Source organism: Dromaius novaehollandiae, chromosome 13 (assembly GCF_036370855.1).
Source record: "Dromaius novaehollandiae isolate bDroNov1 chromosome 13, bDroNov1.hap1, whole genome shotgun sequence".
In the NCBI taxonomy this organism is placed as follows: domain Eukaryota; kingdom Metazoa; phylum Chordata; class Aves; order Casuariiformes; family Dromaiidae; genus Dromaius; species Dromaius novaehollandiae.
The window spans coordinates 5,667,035-5,687,826 of record NC_088110.1 but is presented as its reverse complement, the minus strand read 5'-3'; the positions used below and the strand labels follow the sequence as shown (position 1 = coordinate 5,687,826).

General features: G+C 49.6%; 1 long non-coding RNA gene across 1 annotated transcript in view; it reads right to left on the bottom strand.

Moving 5' to 3' along the window:
* Positions 1 to 20,792, bottom strand: part of LOC112984390 (uncharacterized) — a 591,798-nt gene that overhangs the window by 380,566 nt on the left and 190,440 nt on the right. The window contains exon 6 of the long non-coding RNA XR_010391380.1: positions 7,039 to 7,281. This is a non-coding gene — a long non-coding RNA (uncharacterized LOC112984390). The remainder of the gene's footprint in view (positions 1 to 7,038; positions 7,282 to 20,792) is intronic.

Genomic DNA, 20,792 nt, shown 5'->3' with positions numbered 1-20,792 from the left:
GTGCATACACGAGCTCAGGAGCAGAGAGAGGCTCGAGACTGCAGCGCCCTCCTCCCCGCGCGTCTCCGATCAGCCCGAGTCCGGGCAGCATTCACTGCACGCTCTTGTATTGACATCCTTACTTTAGTCAGGCCTGTAAAGCCAAAAAAACCCACCCCAAACCAAAAAACCCCATATACAGTTATACTATTACTACCTCTCTAGTGCAAATGCATTTATGCAGGTATAAAGGAGCTTTATGATATTTTAAAGCTATATATAAAAGCTATACGTTTATAGATTGTTCTGCTTGCCTTAAAAGGACGTTTGTGTGATCAAGCTTCATCTGCGTTACAGAGCTGAGCTACAACTCTTAGGGCAACCTCTTGGGCAACCTGCTTGCCGACGTGGCCTGCTCAGCACCGAGGTTCCAGGGAAGGGCCAAATGTGTTTCTTCTCATCCTGTCGTGGTTAAGTCACACTCTCTGGCACGTTCCCAATCATGAGACTATTTTGGCACTAGCTTTCGCAGCCCTTGTGTAGGAGGAGGGCTTGGGCACCACCACGGGCACGGCGACGGAGAAGCAGGCAGCGTCCTCGTGACGGCAGGACAGTGCACCGCGTCACGGGCGAGCAACCGGATGACAAGCTGCAGTTAATCAGCTCTCAGCGAAAGCCATAAATCGAATGTCTCCAAGATTACTACCCAACACTTGGCTCCTTTCCTCATAGATTAAGACAGCGTCCAATGGAGAATATCTCACGGAGAAAAACAAAAATGCTGGAGACAAATTCAGCCAAGTACCTTAAGACGCGCTCTGTCAACGCGGCGGCGGCACGAGGGTGGCGTTGGGTGACCCTACCCACACTTAACGCCGCGCGCAGCTCTCCGCCGGCTGCCTTCAGCGCTCTGCTGCAGAACCTAAAACTGTCTGGGGTGGTTTTAATTTATCCTCTCGGTGCTAGTGCGTAATGCATTTTTAATGGGGGGCAGCGCAAAAGGGGCAGAGAAAAGTGGTGCGGGCGGGTTTTTCCTAGAAATCTTCCTCTTTCCTAGAACTTCGCCAGCTCTAGGAGTAAATGTGTTAAGGGCCATGCAAAATATTACCAGGAAAATCACACGGTGCTATTTGAACTTTCACATCTTGATGCCACGCTGAACTGAGTCACTGAAGTCCTTTCTGTACTCAGAGGGCAACATTCTCTGTGGCAAAGAGACAGGTTTAAGGAGATCAAAAATTCTTACAACATTTTTATTGTCATACTGTGCACATACGTGAAAACTGAAGTGAAAAAAGTCCTCTCAGAGAGCATGGGGAGAAGGAAAGGTGAAGAACTGGTGAAATGAAATAGAGTTGATAATTGCAGGAAAATCACTGGGCAATTTTACAGAGGTTCCCTTTCCCTGTATTTATAGCTATCATCAGTACACCACACCTAGATGATATCCAACACAACGTTTCGCAGTCTGTATTGCTCCCCAAGCCAGTTATCACTTCTGGGGCAATTGCCCATCTTTTAAATTGTGGGACAGCAGGCCGTAGGTGTTTCACAGATCCTCCTTTCCTGCATATCAAGATGAGCTGTTTCCAGACACGACTACTTCCGCAGAGCACCCAGGTCTCCTGGTAGGACACTTCAGCTTAAACCCCTTCATGATAGGCTTCCTGCAGCTCTCCATCAACCCAAGCAGGTACTAAATTTGGCCAACATTAAAAACGGAGATTATATAACTGGGAGTTCATATATATATAAGACACACTGAGTATTTTTGCTTATCAGTCATTATCATATGTATGCACTACAGGCTATTTTTATTGCAAATGGGAATAAAAAGCATTTTCATGGAGTGCATAAAGAATGCCAGACTTCCTAGCCTCCCTTGTTTGGTTGCAATTGGGCAAAAAAAGCCACATGATTAGCCCACGAGTTGCTTTAATGAATGCACGCGTGTCTTAATTTCAAACTTGGTTTGCACAAATGCTTGCACACAAAAAGCAAGTTTCCAGGTTGTCTAAGTGTTTGAGTCAGGACAATTCAATCACTCGACTGCAGGAAGTGGGCAGCAGCGCATCAACAAGATGGAGGCAAATCAGTTGAAAAAAAATCTTGATAAATATTAGTAAGCAAATGATGTCACTGATCATTTCTCTCTCATCTCACTACGATTACCCGTCCCCATTTTTATTTATTCAGCTTATTATGCCGTTCAGGTTTCCTGAAGCTCTGTGGTAACATTGGAGCAAAAATAACTTTATATTAAAATCAACATATTGAGTGATTATTCAATCATTTGCCTTAGCAATATCACACGTATCAGCTCTGGGAGCTACAAGCAAGAGGATGGCACTTCTTGTTTGGAAATGAAGAGCCATGTTGCACATTTAAAATATTTGTAATGAAACCTTCATTATAGAGACATACACCTCACCATCCATCATCTCCAAACACGCAGCCTCGGCAATGAAAACCTGTCTGCGTTTAATTTGATGGACCGCCTGCACGGCGTCCCCGGCTGCCGGGAGCGCAGCGCGCTCGGTCGCACGCGCACACACAGGTACGTCGAGGAGCATCGTGCCGCCGGGAGATGCTGCGAGCGCTCGCGGCGGAGCGGCTCCCCGGCACCGGCGCTTCTTCCCCACCGAGCGCCCGGCCCCGCCGCTCGCTCCAACCCACCTCCTGCATCGCCGCCGCGCAGCAGCTGCTGCCGATTTTTTATTTCCTTTTTTATTTATTTATTTATTTCCCCCTGTTTTGTTTCTAATCTCTGTTTCTTTGTGGTTTCCTGGAGTCCTTCTGACAAAGCCACATATTCTGTTCCTGTCCTTTACAGCGCTGGAGGGCACTGCAGAACACATGAAATTTGTTTCTAATTTTGCCTCTGCCAAAAAGCATTCCTGGGTTACAAATACACGCCAGCAAAATTGGTAGGCCCTAGCCCGCTAATGCCACAAGACAAACAAAGCCAAAAGGAAATCAAAACGGCTGAAATACAGCACAAATATTTTTGCACTTCTTTTAGCTTGTCTTTCCTTCCTCCCCGCCTTCTCCCACGTTTTACCCAAGTTAAGCTTTCCGGTATTACATATTTATCTGTTTATATTTAGAAACAAATACTTCCAACGCAAGAAACTGAGAAGGAACAACTCGGCTGTCCCTCCTCCGCGAGCCCCGAACGCGAGGGGAAGGCTGGAGATGCCACGAGCACGCAGGGACCGTCCCCTCCCCGGCACAGCGCACGCCGGACGTCTCCCCCCAAACGGCTGGGCAAAACCCCGTGGCCCGAAACTCAGCTTCTGCTCCCAGACAGACCTCAGCCGCATCGCTCCAACACAGTGTGCTTTCCCAGGGGATTTCTTCTCATCCCACAGCACTTGAGATGAGGTGTCCCAACGCACAGCAGGGCGAGCCCGGGGCTGGCCTTCACCAGGACGATGCCCCCAGGGCAGCGAGGCCCCCAGGCCGGGGTGTGGACGGGCCCAGCCGATGCCCCCCGGGTTTCAGCAGTGGCAACAGGAAAGAGAAGTTCAGGGCTAGATCCAGCTTTGCAGCTTGGCTGTATCAGATTGAAGGTGACGGCACGGATATTTCAGGACTCCACGAGCCAAGGAGGGACTCCTGCATTTCTGCACCTGCAGAATTTTGCAATGGGTAAAAATATATAGTTCCTACATGCAAATAGCAGATATTGCCTGGCTTATGCTGGGGTTGTCCCACCGGCTGCCCACGGTCCTGCTGCTTTTGTAGCATTCCCGCTGGAGGGGAGGGAAGGGGCCGCAGCCACGTTTCCTCCTGCAGCCAGCTAGGGCCTGCTGGGTACAGGTGGGAGCCGGAGCTGCTGTCTCCATCCCATCCACGAAACCTCGGGCCAAAGCTATCACTCAGTTCCTTTCGCTAAAACATGCTCAGCAAATCCTAGCCTAAACTGTGCAAAAATTCATCAATTTGTGCGTAATTCTCACTCAAAACTTGAGCCAATCCCACAACATTTCCCCGGCTATCAGTATACGTGACCCAACATCTCCATTTAGGACCAGAGCGGGAAAGCGTGCTGCTTCTCAGGCTGCATTACAGAAATTTTACAGGGCTGAACTGAAAAATCAGTTTTTCAGTTTTGTTTGGCCATTCGTAACCTATACTCGCTTCCCCAGCGATTTCTCTTGGTGAGAAATTTCTGCTATGCAGCCTTTGGAGAGACCAGCCTGCCCGCGTGCACACACGCACGGCTACCTTGTACGGTACGAATGTCTTCTCCAATATGGATTATGGCCTAATAAGCTATACAGTTCTGCAAATCTTCCTGGCCTTCACTTTCAGCTGTTATATAAGAGTCATATTTCCTAAGAGGAGAAACATATGGGCTGTATCTATCAAGCACTAGATGGTCACAGAGTGTGCTGTTAAACTGTATTTGGAGAAAAATAAAGCCATCTATAGGAGAACTGTGAGAAGAATTTTTGTTTTCTTCTGTTTGCAGCGAAAGAAACTACTGGGAAGAAAATAAAAAGGATTTGTGCTGTAATAATCTGACCCAAAACATTCAACGTTTGTGCTTTCATATCTTTTTAAAATATTTTCATTAAACTTGTCAGATTCCGAAGTGAAAACATTATTTTAAAATGCCTTGGTTGGAAAATACCTCAGGCTATTAGGAAAATGAACTTTTTCGCTTGAACCAATTCTGTGCATTTCACCCAAAGTATTTCTCTCTTCCCCTTCAGACCCTTGCATTTCCAGTTATTTAATTCATTATTTACTGTAATTACCAGAGAAAAAAAAAACATGGTTGAGTGTAATCCTAATCTCCAATACATGGATTTTTTAAAGACGCAAATATCAAGACTTTGTCTTCCTTTTTACCAATTACTATCATTATATGGAAAGCTCTGTTGGTTTAGACGCTTCATCCCGACTTTGACGCAGATTTATGCCCTTTGCTAACTGTTCGTCTCAGTCGTCTCCTCTGTGACACGTGGCCAAAGCGAGCGCTACCGGCCGCAATGGAGGGGACGAGCTGGGACATCCACGGACGCTGCCCATGGGGAGCAACACGATTACCGCGTGACTCTCCCCCACTAGCCTCCAAGCGTACCGTATGCCTTTGGGCCTCAAAAATCCCAAACCAACTTCAGTATTAGCAATACTTCACTTCTGCCCTGTCGAAGGGGAAGGCGCAGGGGCTGGGAGTTGCTTGGCCTCCTCAGTTGCCGGTGCCACACCACTGACATATAAAGCAGTAGATTCGCTACGTTTCAGACATCAGTGTCCAGTTCTGCCTGCTAGGTAAATGCATGTTAAAAAAAAAAGTATATATCTTTATATACCTACACATCTACATTATAGATATAAAAATAAAAACCCCACACATTTCCCTCAACAGTCACCTACTGATCCTCTTTACTCCCCTTTCCTAATAACTTCTACAAATTAGACCTAATTTTTTAATACCACCCAAGTTATCACGGCCCGTATATTTTCATACGCAGCTGCAGCTCCAGCCCCAATTCTGGATGCTTGGCTTTTTCACAGCAGCAAGATGTGAAATATATCTATATTTTTATGGAAAAAGGTAAACATGATTTGCAAGACGAGTCAAATTAACAATTGATTACACACTAATGGGCTCTAATCAATACGTTAATTTAACTAAAAGGGGGGGAAAGCGGGGGAAAGGCACACGAGCAATTATTTTAACAGGACCGCTTGGCCGTACGGCGGGCGCAGGGGAGAGACCGGGGCAGCCCCTCTGCGGAGGAAGGCAATATCCTCTCGCCCGCCTCGCTTCCCGGCGCGGCGCGTGGTTATTAAAGAAGAAAAGAGCAATTACGGCATTTAGCGGGCCGGGGCGGCGCGGGAGGAAGAGCGGTGTCAGCCTGCTCTCTAGCGTCGCGGGCGGCGCGCGGCAGCCGCCGGCCCCGCCGAGCCCGCGCGGACCCCGGCCCCAGGCCCTGCCGCCTCCCGGGTGGCGAGGAAATCGCAATTACGCACACAAGGGATGTGGTTAGGGGAGGAAGGGCGAGGAATGCTTAAATTGTATATGCAAACTGTTTGGTTTTTACAGGCTGGAGTAAATCAGCACATTTGTAGGCCATATTTATCTGATCCGCTCGGTAATAACCTCTGCGAACGAACACCACTGATGTGGCCGTTGCAAAACATAACCAGTCCCCTAAATTCAATTAAAGCATTAGTGAAAAAAATACAAGTTTTTGCTTCTGGGCAAGTCGCTGCTGCAGACCAGCCTAGGGTTGCGCCACGCGGCCACCGAGCCCGATGGCGAGGCCCTGCCGCGGACGGAGGGAAAGGCAGGCGAAGGCACGGCTTGCTTGGCATCCCGAATTCAGGCCACGGCCACAGAGTTCACGGAGTTGTGACCACCTAAAAGCAGAGCAAGCAACCCAGCTCCCGAAGGGACCGGGAAAGGGATCCCGTGCGGACCCCAGCGCGCGCTGAGCCTGCCACCAGCCCGGGAGATGCCACGTGCCAGCCAGGTCCGCAACCACCACCTCCAGCACCAGCTCTGCAGCCCCAGGCTCTTACGCTTCGCCCCCCGAGCTCCGACAGGGCCCTCATGCTCTCACGGCTCTCTAGACATGGACGTCGCCCGAGAAGGGATGCGCTCGCGATCTTGACGTCAAATAATTCCAAGATAATTCCAGCAGAAGCACTGGACCTGCTACAAAAGTGCAATTTCATGGACAGCATAAAGTTGCTATCAGTAGTAAAACATAAGCGACCCGGCAGCATGTGCAGGCTGCGTGCTGCACCTGGGCAGAGAGCGCGCTTTAGAGGCGCTGCTAGTGTTCGGGAGGAGATGCTGGGCGCACTTATGCTTGCGTAAATCAGTAGCAATGCAAGCCGAGCTCAGACTGCCGTGAAAAAGGGTAAATCTGTCTCTAGGAAAAGCATTTTGCCAGACCAGGCAAAGCTGGGGCTGGGTTTCGCGGAGTGGGCGAAGGCCGCCGTGCGAGCCGGCTGCGCGGCGGTCGCCACGTGCTACCTCCCCAGCAGCCCGCAGCACAGCTGCATCTGCCACGCTAGGTGTGATCAAGTACTCACCTAACGTCCCACAAACATCTAAAATTCAGCTCGGTCTTAGGACACCTTCCCCGATATATGCACGGCTGCTGGAAACGGATGATTTCTTCCATTTATATTTGCATCAGAAAATACGTGCCTGACTTGGGTTGTGCTACGCGCTTTCTGCCGTTACACCTCTACGCCGGGGTGCTGGGAAGACCACTTCATGGGAGAGGCAAGTCTCCGGTGGTACTACACGGTGTCATTCAAAAGGACCTCCACCTGGGAAATGAACATTTGATGGTTATATGAAAAATTATGGCAGTCTACATGGTGAGAACAATATGATGCTAAAATTTCGGATAGTGAAGAACCACTTTTGAATGAACACAACCACAGCTATTCACAGCCTGTTTGCTGAGAACAACCTAAAACAATTTTGCTCTGTAGTAACTCTCCTGGTCTTCAAATATACCTTTTTATATACCTTATACTGTTTGTTGACAACAGGTGATCAGCTTCAGCTACAGTTAGGAACTGGCTGTTTAGTACAAGTTACCTGCTCAGCTTTAAGGTGCCCCACAGGGACTTAGAGCCACCCAGGCAAAAACGGCCTCTACCGTCAGCATGTTTGCAGTCTATCAGTATTTGCTTGTGCCGGGTAGTACCACACCGTGCATGCCAGGTCTGCTCCCTGGGCACATTTTACCCAAATTTTTTCCACAGCTGAAAGGGAGAGTTTCCGAAGCAGGCAGCCGAAGCCTCTTGCCTGGGTCGCTTTGCTGCTAGACCCACTGGGTGCTGTTTCAGCTTCTCGGACGCTGAATAAATGTAACTGATGTCAGTGAATTTTGAATATATATGTATAGATATTTTTCAAAATAATCCAGCTGTAAGGAAAGCAAAGGTTAGCTCCTGGCTTTGCAGGGAGCATGTGTCTTAAATTCACAGTGACTCCGAGCTCCTCAGGAGCCTGATCTGAGTTTATCCAGGACCCTCCGCGAAGCAGCAGCACCACGGCTCTCCATTGCAGCAACTTTACAGCAAACAGTGAAATGGTTTTATCAGCCTCACGCAGTCCGAGCTCACCCCGAGAGGCAGGTCTGCACCGCGGGGCGCCCGGGCCTGGCAGGAGGCGCGGGGGGAGCTCGCCCCACGCAGCGCCTTGTGGGTGCTGCTGGCCGGGGGCAGCGGCGAGATTCAGCCCTAAAAGTCCAAGCACCCTTCACACCCAGGTCTATGTTTTAGGCTTTCTGGTGTATTTTTACTCCTCACTGAGGTTTATTTTTAGCGGAAAGCCGAGAACAGCCCCGTGCATACGCTGCTTTCACGACGAGGTACACAAGCAAGCGCCGCTGTCCCCGCACACCTCAGCCAGGCGCCCGGGAGAGGCCGACTGTTTTTCCCAGAGCGGCTGTACTGCACAACTCCACTTTAAGGCACTTTTCTTTCATAACTAACTCCTACTGGCACCGGTCTCCTGAAGCGCATCGCCCAACTGCCTCGGCCCTCGCCAGCCCCATCCGCCTCCGTAATAACCTCGGCACGGTCTCCGCGGGCGGTTTCCGACGATTTCTGCGGCTCGCAGCGGAGCGGAGGCCGGCAGCAGCGCAGGCCGCCGGGCAGGGACGGATGCGGCGCGCCAGGTCGGGCGGCCGCCGGCGGCTGCGTTACTCTGCAGCTCCCTCTGCTTGCTGCAGCCCCGCGTGGCAGCGGCGCCGCTCGCGGGAAGCGCACGGGAAACGCGCGGAGACAGCGGCGGTGGCCGTCGCACCGAAAGCGCCGGCTTACAGCCCACGGCCCGAGCCGGGGAATGAAACAGCGGAGCGGCGGCAGGAACGAAGCATGGAGTAAAGCAGGCCAGGCCGTAAAACACTCGGGTTTTATCGATCTGAGTCAAGCCCCTGCAATGACTAAACCCAAATTTCTCGTATTACTTGGGGGAAAAAAAAAGGAATAACTAATGATTCCGTAAGTGTTCACATGCAAGAGAGTTCCCCAGCTCCCAAATGAATACAGTGGTGATTTAGCCCTTCAAAAAAATTATAGAGCAGCGCCTTCTTTACGCCAGAGAGCCTCCCGCGAGCAGGCGACGACACCCAGGCAGCCTTGCGGACAGGCGGCCACAGGGACGGGACCCCGGGCGGCCGCAGGGACGGGACCCCAGGCAGCAGCAAGGACAGGACCCCGGGCAGCGGGGCGGCTGCAAGGACGGAGTGGACGGGAGGAGATAAAAGTCATACAAGTTTCTCCACAGCTGCATCCATTTCCCATGGTTAAAGGAAGCGCCTGAAAGAGCCCTTTGAGTTTCGTGACTCGATGAATATTTATATTGTTTTAAAGCAAAAGAAAACTTGAGCGCCGTATTTTGCAGGATCAGGCAATAAATGTCTTATATTTCAAATGAACTGCTAAGGCTTAATCCCACAATTCTCCACTAATCCGAGCGGTGCTGGGGACTACCGGGAGAGCAGGGCTGCCGGCAGGAGTGCGGCCACAGGTCAGGGCTTTCGCTTGCGCGGGACGCCCGCGCGCGGCCCCTGGGTGAACCCGCTTTGCCTGATTCCCAATGCACCGCAGTGTCATGGGCCTGAGAGCTCAGATAAAAATAAAATAAAAAAAAAATCAAACTTTATCAAATTCCCTTTCCACTTAAGACAACAAAGTAGGGATGGAGAGGACGAAGGAAGGGAAAAAGCTCAATGAAAACGCGATGAAGAAGGTAACAGATCCCCGAAGCGGTGGGGCGCTCTTAAGAGCAAAGCGAGTAGGAGTTGCTCCTCACGCCTCTCCCCTTCGCCAGGGAGGGCGCGCACCCGACCCGGGGCACCGCCACCACGCAGGGCTCTGTGCTGCCGTCCCCCGACGCGGAGGCGGCGCTGGCGGGTCGCTGCCCCTGCCAAGCACCCCGCTGCGCCTGCGGCTGGGTCACAGGCTAAACTCATTAATTAAAGTACACCGTAAATTATTATCGCCATTGCTCAGTGGTTTGTCACCACCCAGAACAGTCAATAGTGTCAGCGACAGAAGGGAGAGCGCGGCAGCAGCCGGCCCGCGCTCGCATCAACCAGCCGGGGCTGAAGCCCGGGCGAAGGCGGTGGCGGGAGCGGGAGAAGCACCCGCCCCGGCGCCCACCCTCCCGGCGAGGGAGAAGGGGCCCCTCGGCCGCAGCCCGGCGCCCTGCGCCGCTCCCTGCACGAGGGAAACGAACCCGGCGCCGCCGGGAGACGCTCTTCCTCCGAATTTGGCAGACGGGGCCGTAAGGGGAACCTCACTGGCAACAGCAAGGCCTTGCGTGGATACGGGTTGATCTTGGTAAAGCCCTGTCTGCATCCTAAAAACTTTAGAACAACTGTTTCTGGGATTTTTCAATAAAACCCACCAGATTTAATTTTTTCTTTTATTTTTCTTTACGAGCATATTTTATAAAATAAGAATCCAGATCCTGACACTGAAATGATACATTGGTCTTAATGCTGTATTTTCATGGGTCAGAAATAATCCTCCCCCCATAATAATTCAATTCACCTCTTTTTTAACTCAAAGGGTTTTCCATTCTGACCCATAACTGAGCGAAGCACTTTAGCTTGCTGACGAACGAGACAAAAAACCAGTTTTCGGTGAAATGAGTCACGATTCCAACTGTGTTGGGAGTAAGTCACCCCTATCTGCTTTTATTCGTAACATTTGTCCCAGCTTCCTCCGCGCGCCCACGGTGGCCCTCGCGGTGCGGCGGTGGCCGGCAAGCCCTGCCGCCGGGGGACGGCGGGAGCCCGAGGGCCTGGGCTCGCCAGCTGTGCCGCTGCGGCTGTCCCGGCACCACTCCCAAATTGTGCGGAAACACACACTATCGACGCCTCATTTTACGGGATAGAAAATTGCCGCGACCAACGTCGGGATCAGAAAACATGATTTACGCATTTTAAGTTTACCAAGAAGCATTTTTTTCCTCCATCAATTACCTTCCTTATGGTTCCCAGAAGGAAATGATCTTTCATAGGCAGAATTAGAATAGCCTGTCATCATCACTCAGACGTAATGATGGATATTTATTGCTGTCACCAGCAACTTAAGGTCTAACAATCCTATCGTATAAAAATAAAAGAAGAACGTAATGACTTCACCGATCTGTTGCTGCTAAATCTGAAGTACGTGGAGAATTTGGATTAATTCACATGTTAAAATTGATAAAATATGTTGAACTGACCTCGGCGGCTGCAGAGTGGAATATTTGCAATATGGGATGTGTATGCAAGCATGCACTTCATCATAATTTTTCTAAATCACTGCCAGTTAGCTTCAGTTTGTTCCCACTAAGCTGATAAAAGTTCATGACTGTGTTAAATGGAAAGTGCATTAGGCCGACACTGCTTTTGAAAATCCTGCCCGTGCATTACAAATGTAGCCAGAGTTTTTGAGGACTGGGTTAATTTGGGTGGTTTTTTGGTAAGTAAGCAATAGAAACTTTCTCTTTCTTTTTTCTCATTAGCAATGTTTTATTGATACTTGATTTCAGATTATAGCTTATTTTGTCCTGTAGGCAACCAATGGGATGCATATATCCTTTCGTAAAGCTAAACTCCATCTTACACACACACACGCACACACACACACACAAGTATTTTTTCCATCCGAGGAAATTTCAGGCTGCCCAGAAGACTTTCCATGCTCTTACCCTTGGCTAGGGTTATCAAGCAATTTGGGGAGCTTTGATGCATGAAAGTCAAAGGGCTTTGGATTGAGACCATAATTTACTACACAGCTCGGTGACTTTGGTGGACTTGCACTCGGTTTTCAATCGGCCCAGCTGGCGATGTTAGGCCCTGAAATACACACACCGCTCTTGCTCTTTGTCATCTGCTTAGGAGAACAGCAATACATGAACTCTTTTTATCCTTTTTCCATACATGCCATTCCCCTTTATCGCTAAGAAAATAGCTTCCTGTTATTTTTTAGCTCAAATCACAGCTTAATTTCTCAAAACCCCCCCAAACCTACGCCATTTCTTAACAGTCCTCAGAACTTAATTTCCTGAACTGCAAATGAAAGCTGAAAAAGGTGAAAACAGCACTGACGTTTGATCTGTTTTGGTTAAGAGCCCACCAGGCTCCTCAGCCGCAGCTCACAGTCCTCTTTCAAGCACCTGGAGGTAAAGGATGCGAGTCGCAGCTATGTCAGAACATGTCTGCCTCACCTCTTCTCCCCCCTCAAACCATTCCTGACCCTGCTTTGGGGGACAATATTGAAAACAGGGAAAATATAACCCTGCTAAAAACATGAATCAAAAAGTCACTGCTTGTGGACATGTTTTTAAAATTGCTTAGTTGCATGGAAGTCCCTTTAGTGCTTGAAGGACTTTAATAAAATTGATTTTCTGAGTATAGCCTTTTAGCAGCTACTGTATAAGCTTGAAATATGAACCCTTCATTGTTGAAAGTGTTTCATTTTTGCCCTGTAACTAATGATCAAGGGAAAGACTGTGTTCGGCATTCTCCATGGTTGCCATTTTCATAATTAAATCGTGCTAATAATAAAGCTTTGCAGACTTTAAACAAACCGGCGCTGCAGTGGAATGTGGTTTGCGGTGTTTCATTTAGAGACCTCTGCAATTAGCCCTTAATGAATAAGCATACCACAGCGATAAGTAAGACATCTCTGCGAACTGGTTATTTACCAAAGCACAAAACTGTGACATTTTCATTCCAATGACTGAAAATTATTCTACAGATTTCTTCTGCAGGGCTCTTAAGTAATTTGGGAAGTTAAAGCCCATTAATTGTCTCTAATACCTGCCGTGTAATTCCAGCGCCACTGCCGCATCCGGCCGCTGGGCACCCAGAGCACAGCGGCTCACAAGTAAGCGGAGGCAGCAGGACGCGGGGAGCCGAATCCCGGAGGAAGGCACCATCGCCCTGTGCACAGCGACTGCCTCCAGCAAACCAGGCAGAGCTCCAGCGCGCTGGAATGACACCCGTTCGGAAACAGCGCTGCAGGTCAGGCTTTTCCTTCCTTTTCTGTACACTCAGGCAAACTAGGACTTGCACACTAAAACCCATTTCCTCTATTTGTTCATTAATAAAATATCCTTTTATAAAACAACCCGGGCTGCACACATAGATGGAGGTTTCATGCTCGTTTAACCCTGGGAACTACGCTAATTCACCTCAGCAAAGACCCCAGCCCCCTGTGACCGCCGGCCCGGCACGAGGAGACTCAGCGTAGCTCGCTGGCTCTGCCTTTCTCCCGACTGCACCGCGCTGCCTGTAGCCACGAGTCATTATTTTCTGGCAAAACTCATTTTGGCATCTAACGAAGCAGACGCAGCGGACTCTCAAGCCCGTGCTGCGGCTCACGGAGCGCAGCGGGACCTCTCCGCGGACGGCACAGCAGGCCCTAGGGGCAGACGCTCGGCGCTGCTGGTGAAAGCCGGGATCCAGAGGAGCAGGCGAAAGACCTGGCTGGGCCTCGACAGACCGGTCTCTCCTACTGCTATCAGGAGACAACAGCTAGATGATAGCGCATCTTCGAGACGAACTGCTCCAGCCTCGGTTAGCCCACCGGCGGGTTTCTGGGCTGCATCGCCCCGACAGCATCACACCGCTGCGGATCATCTAAGCCCGTTTCCACGACTCTCAAATACTTCGGTAGGCAACTTTGCATGACCACGCCTCAACTCTCCTTGAGAACTGTTCCCCCCCCCCCCCCGACCCTTTACACAGAGACACCCTTCTTCTCTTTTGTAAAAAAAAAGGCAAGAATAGGAGTTGGTATAGATATAAACACTACGGCCCTCTGATATATTTTAGGCTCCCTTCCGTAACATCCTGGCACAAATCTTTTCTGAAAAGAAACATGACAGGAAACCGTCAAGGAATATGAAAGCGGGGAAAGACTCAGACAAGCCATCTCCAGAGCCACACGCAGGAGTTCTGTGGCGCCTGCAGCAACGCCGGTGCCCGCGATGACTGCGGAGACGCAGCGAAGGCTGCGCGGGACCAGGGCAGGCGCCTGCCGAGCCCCGAGCCCTCCCCGCCGCGGCGGACAGCGCAAGCCGCCTCGCAGGCAGCTCCGGGGGATCCCGGCAAAGGCAGATGTGCAATGACCTGTCCAGACACTTCCCTCTCAGCGAATGTGAGATCGCAAGGATCTCTGGAGTTACTGCCATCTCAAACCGCTACTTCAAAGACCCACTTTGATGATCTGATCGAGGTCCACCTTAAAGCCAAATTATCCAAGAAAACAGGGGATGCTAGGACACACGTGAAAAACCTGGATGAAATACGCATTAAGGGACACAGTACAGCTCATGGTGCAGAGACACCCCAGTGTCTCTGAATAAATGAGCTCAGGTCCAGCCGGGCTTAATTAGCTCAGCTCACCACCAACCTCGTCAGCAGCCGGCAGCAGGATAGCTACGTTCATGCCATGAATGCCCAGCCCAGCCGGACAAGACCTGGCTCTTCAGAGAGCCCGCTAGACATCTCTGCGTCTGCAGTACCATGAATCTGAAACTCCAGATAGTTAACTCATTAGGTAACTGCTTGGACTGCAGTTGGGCTTTCTTGTCCCTACTATTCTTTTTGGAGTTGCTGAACCTCATTCCTTAGAGACACAGAAATCTTCTACTTTAAGTTTAAATATCCTCACGACCACGCTGGACCCCATTTATTATTTTGCCTGAGTTGCTCTTTAGTTTAAACAGTTTTCTCACTTTTTTCTGGGGGTTATATCCCCGATGTGCTTGGATACAGGTAACTTAAAACACATCTGTTAAATGTTGACCTATCCTCTGAGGCACACATTCATTTACTCCTCTCTGAGCAGAAATACACACAACAGCATGCCAGGCTAGCTACTGCACGAATTTCTGCTCATACAGGAGTCCCGGGATGCCCCAAAGTACTGTTCCAGCCAGCAGCGCCCAGGATGACCGTGCTGAGCCACGCAAGGCAGGAACCGCCTTCATTCCTCCTATTACAGCCTGCAGGCGCTTTTCTTTCTATTGGAACTTCATACACAGCTCTCAAATATTTCGCACACACAAATGGGACAGGCAGAAGTGCTTTTCTTAAATAGAAATCTCATACGGTTTATTCATAAAGCAAATCAATCGAGGCAGGCAAAGAGAATACACCTCGGCAGGGCCGGGGTGAAAAAGCAGAAGTAATATATTGTGTTCATTAAAGCAATATTAAAATTAAATTTAATACAAAGTACCTGAGACAAAAACCCCAAACTATTAACCCCAAAGCCACTAACTATTCATTAGCCAACTCAATTTTGCATCCCATTATGATTCACAATGTGTAAATTCCCATTGAAATTGATTTAGTAAACCAGCACTTTGATGGGCCTGAAATTAAAAGAATAGAAGAAAAGATACAACTAATTGAAGAACATAATTTGATGCTTGTACGGGGTGTGAAATTTACTGAGAGCAGGCTGGAGCTTTAATTAAAGACAACGGGCCAAATCCACACCTGGGATAATGATAGCGGAATTTTCCTGAGGTCAAAAGAGCTGCAGCCACTCGCAGCAGGTCTGAATTCAGCTCCTGGTACTGGTCTGCTCTAAAAAGGAGTTGGAGAAACGAGCCTTTTTAAAAAAAAAGTGGGAAGTGTACATTTCCCTGGACTGGAAGTTACTATGACTAGGTTGAATCTCGCTCTGTACTGAGCAATACCCTGGATTTCTTCCTGCGAACAGCGGGGCCCGCAAGAGTTGAGACTAGCTGAGGATGTTCTTGCTCAGACTCCCAGAGTGAGAATGATGAGAAGACCTGAAGTTGTACAGAACAGTGCCACGAGCATCTAGAAGGGCATAGGAAGAGCCAGAAGGGAACCGACAGGTTTTATTAGCAGAAATGTTTTGTGTTGGTTCTTTGACTTAATTTTTAGCGCTTTAACGTTTCGGAGCTGAGTCAGCCCAGAGGTCTGTCCTGCTCAGCGGACTGGATGCTTCTGTCCAGACCTGTGGAATAATTTGCTCCATAAGTTTTTTTTTTGAGTAATCATGAATAAGTAAAGGATTACAATGCTTAAAAGTCTGGGGTATTATCTGCAGTCAGGGGGATTGGCTGGCACGGGGTTGGAGGATCTAAAGCAATGCAAGGAGTACCACAGACATGGTTCAGAAATCTTCCCCTGCCATAAAATTCAAAGGAAGTTTAGAGTCTTAGCATCCAACATTCAGACAGACAGACTGCGATGAACCCGAGATGTGGTCCAAACTCATTGCTACAGAGATTTATTACGCAGGAATGGAAGGGGCTGACTGAATACAGTTTTGCCCACGTTATTTGAGCATAGACAACAGAGTTTGCAACAGGCCTTAAACATGTGCACGCAAACAGCGAATCTGGGACTGTACGAATGCATGCCCTTTAGCTACTCTGTATAGCTTTAAAATACATAGCCAAGTCTATAGAAATGCTAAATCTACAGAAACAGTGCCTTAAAAGTTGGAGTATTTGTAGCACAACTCATTGGCCTGCCAAGCTGTCACTGTTGCATAAGTCTGTGCTGACACGTGCGTGTTTTTACCTTGATCTGCTAGTGAAGACTCTCAACTCTACAGTGAAAGAAGGTATTCTTAAGCAGAAAGTATCACCAAAGTTAGGAGTGGGCTGAAAGGAAGTCAGATTCAGCACTAAGCAGTATCTGTTTGAGCCCCATCAACAACACCCACATAAAAGCTGCTGTGCAGGAGCAAATAAGAAAAGTTGAATTCTTTGCCTAGTGTAATTCGCTTCATTTATTGACTTTTTTCCTTTCGTTTGTTGGTGGTTCTGAGATGCCTGGCATTCAGAATGATTTGTAATGTAAATTATATAATTGTACTTTCACATATTTTAACATCAAATGGAATGATTGACTACAGAATTTGAGCTGTCTACAGGTGGGGGTCAATTATCATCTGAATAATCACACTGCCACACAAGAATAGCATGGCCATGGAGTGTGACATATTTTTATCTCTATGCATTTCAATGAAGTCAGGCTGGTACATAAAAGGTTATCACCTAGGAAACATATTTTCCTAAGCACAAGTTAAACATGCAAGCGAGATCAGCATAGATATTCAATTTAGCCAGTCAACCCTAACCTATTAATATTTTAACAAAATCCAGTGAGGATAATTTTTTTCTTTGATCCCATTTCATTTGAGCAGCCTGGAAAGGGAAGAAAAATTAAAAACAAAATAGTCAAGCATACAGAATGAGGTTATGTATTAAGTGGGCTATTTAATGTTTTTGGCATATTATAGCCCTAGGGAAAGTGTGGATGGATTTAACAATCAAGATCTGTGTTCCCTGGGCCCACAAAGTTCGAGAAACATAAAATAATCTATACTTCCGAGCTGACAAATCTTACCTGACACTCTGCTTCATCTCACTGGGACTCTCTAGCTCAGCATTAATCATATGTTACAGGGAGTAAAAAGAAAAGTAAATCACGCTAAGCTGGAAAGTGAGATGGAAGGTCTTTGGGCAAAGCTTTTAATCAATAATATGTGGGATAATAACCAGGAGCTATTGTCTGAATCTTCAGCTATGAAAAGGTAGCAATGCAAAACACAAAGCAACTACAAACCGCTGCTGCTTCCAGGAGCTCTGCTGCAACGCAAAATCGGCTTTGCTGGCCCCAAACACCTCCCTTCTACCCCCCAGCCTGTTAGCAAAATTCTGCACTCCCAGTTCACCGGTATTTTGAACTCTAAAACTGCAAATAAAAGGGTCTGTCTGAGCTTAGAGATAGATTCAGAGGACACAGTGGTATCATATGCATTAATTTTGGGGGGGGGTGTCCAACCTGAGGTCTTTTGCTGGCAGCTGAAATTCAGAGAACGCTCCAAAAAAACCCTCTTACATCTCACGTCAGACAATTTCCCTCTTTTCTACGAGCTCCTCTTCATACAGTCACTGCTAACACGAGGAACAGGTATTTTTGTGCCCTGAACTCGACCGTGTTTCCGAGGCCACAAACCCACCCGCGCTGCCTGCAGGCTCCCCTCCCCGCGGGAACGGAAAGGGAGAAAAAAGATGTTCTGTAGTTCCTCGTCCACTGGACATTGCAGAATTCCTCAGTCTGCGTATTTCTTAGGCATTTAACCGAATTTGTTCTTTGAAGTCGCATATGGGACCAGCTGCTGAGCAGGGGGAAGGCAGGGCGACCGGGCCAGCCCCCGGGCTGAGGAGCTCGGCCCCGAACCCCACCGGCGCCGGGGCTGCCCTCCGCTGCTCGCGCCCTCCCCTCGCCTCCCTCGCCCCTTCCGCAACGCACCTAACAACACGGAGCTTGCTCAGCCACGATCGGGTCCTATCTCAGCCTTTTGTGATTATTATTATTATTTTAGGCAGCAGGGAGCGAGAGCGGCAGCTCGGGGTGAAACCTAACCCAAAGCCAGTGCAGCCCGTCCAGTAATGCAAAACAGCTCTGCAGCTGGGACCGGCCCCGGGACCGGCCGGGCGGCCGCTCCGCCACGCGCGGCTGGGGAAAAAGGTCTCGACCACGAAAACACGCCGGGACGGTTCTCACGAGCCGCCCTCCCAGCGAGGCGGTATTTCTTTACCGCTGGGCGTGCGGCCACGGTCTCGGCCTTTCCCTTTGTCTCCCTTGCGGGATACAAGTAAGATTTTTTTCCCCCTTTACTTTTTCGGCGCTCCAAAGCCCCCCTTCCAGGTCACGCTCAGCCAACCCCGGGACCCGAGTGACAGTCCCAGCGAATTCCCAGCTTCTTGCAAACAAACCAGTTGAACAGCCCAATTACCCCACGGCACTTTATCAGTAATTAAAAACAGCTTGCAAGGCAGCGTTTCGCTGAGCACCGGGGTCTCCTCCTCCGCCCGTGGGAAGCCTACGGGAAAAACCGAATCCCCGCAGCGGGCTCTGCCGGGTGTCTCGGACGGCCCGGCCACCCCAGCGCCCGCGGACTCGCGGCAGACGCCCCGGGAGCGCCCGTCGCTCCCAGCAGCCACCTCCAGCGGCCACTGCCACTCCTGCTCTTCTGCTGCATAGTCACAAACGCAAACGGAGCTTCCTGGGGTTTGACTTTCCCAGTAACCCCAAACGGCCCCTCTCCCCTGCAAGGAGCCCGGGCCTCGGCTGCTGCCAGGCCTCGTCCACGCGGCCTCACCCCCACGCGGCCTCACCCCCACGCGGCCTCACCCCCACACGGCCTCACCCCCACGCGGCCCCAACTCCCGGGGAGCAGCAGCGCGTTTTCAGAGCCTGCAAAAACCAGACAAATCTCAAACTGCCTCGCACATGGCTTGGCCCAAGGTCCCAGCTCAGGAGGGAGGCTGCTCCCTTCTACCGCAGCGTAAGGATAAGGATAAGGATAAGGATCTCCTCCGAGTGCTTTCGTGTTGACATTAAACAAAGAAAATTTGCAAGCACCCTTGAAATTCCCAGGTGAAATATGGATTTGATTAACTTTGGTGAACTCTCATGAGACTTGGGAATGTCAAAGGTGCGGAAGAGACTTTGAAGCCTCCCCTTTGGCGAAGGCCACCACAGCGTGCGAGGTGTCAACCCCGCAGCGGACACGAGCTGGGCCGCCTTGCTCACCGCCCGGGGCTCTCCTGCACGGCAGGCGACGCGGGGGGGATGCTGCTCGAGGTGTCCTGCAGTAATTCACTCCTACCCGGTGACACCGATCCGCCCGCGCTGCTTTTGCCGTGAGACGTGGGGAGCAAGCGCCCCTCTGCACCTGCCGTGGCCAGCGACAGCGAGGTGGCCCGGCTAACGGCATCAGGACACCCTTTTGGGTGCAGTTTTGAAAACCAGCGGCAAGGTCTTGGCCGCTTCTCTCTCTCGTATTGCACATGTTCTGCAGCGGTTCCTAGGATACAGCCAGCATTTATTAACAGTTACTACAGGAATCGCAGCCTTCGCGCTCGGATGCTGTAGCATACGAAGAGCTGGCGTTTTCGTGATGACTGCTCTCTATTCAAAGCCACCATTTCTCAGTTTCCTAACAGCTATCCCTCCCCTGCAGCCCCGGCTTCATTCGCGAGCAGCTCAGTCTGCACCGAAGCGCTGGGAAAGGCGCACGCTGCCGCCGGCTGCGCTCGGAAACCTCATCAGGGGTTTTCAGCCGATTTTCATTCTACATAAAGGAATACCTGAAACCACTAACGTCCCTGAAACCAGGATGAACCGCTTACAATGAACAGATATGAAAAATTCAGTTGCTTTATAATACAATAAGCTTTTGTATATCCTTTGAGGAAAGTGATAATGCTGTTTGAATCTGGGCTCGGTGAAACAGCTGAATAGCTGAAATAGTTAAACTTCATGGTGTTTCCTATTTTAATCTCTGCAGAAGTGGACTTGGTAAAAATGAAGGGCCAACCCTCTGAAACTCCAAGTCTCATAAGGTTTAATTTGTTATTTCTGAGGGAAAAAAGGCATGAAAAAATAATGAGAATAAGGGACACAGCAACCGCAGACCACTCACCAGTGTCCTTTACCTGTACGGCAGGGTTCACAATTCCTAAAGTTTCTCATTACCACAGTATTGCACAAAAATTAACAAAGCCCAGGAAAGCAGCTAAAATCGAGAGCTAAGCTACTCCAAAGGGCGCCGGTATCTGGAAAGCTTCACGATATTCTCTGCTGCTCTTTAAATTCTGCAATATTTGGCACATGGTGAGTTAACATACACTGCAGAAAGTAACACAAGTACTTAAGCCACTAGTGTCTTACGAGCCAAAATTAGTTAAGCATGGCTAAAGGAAAGGAAAGGAATAGAGATAGCTGAACAAAACAACCTATAGCATTTTTCAGAAA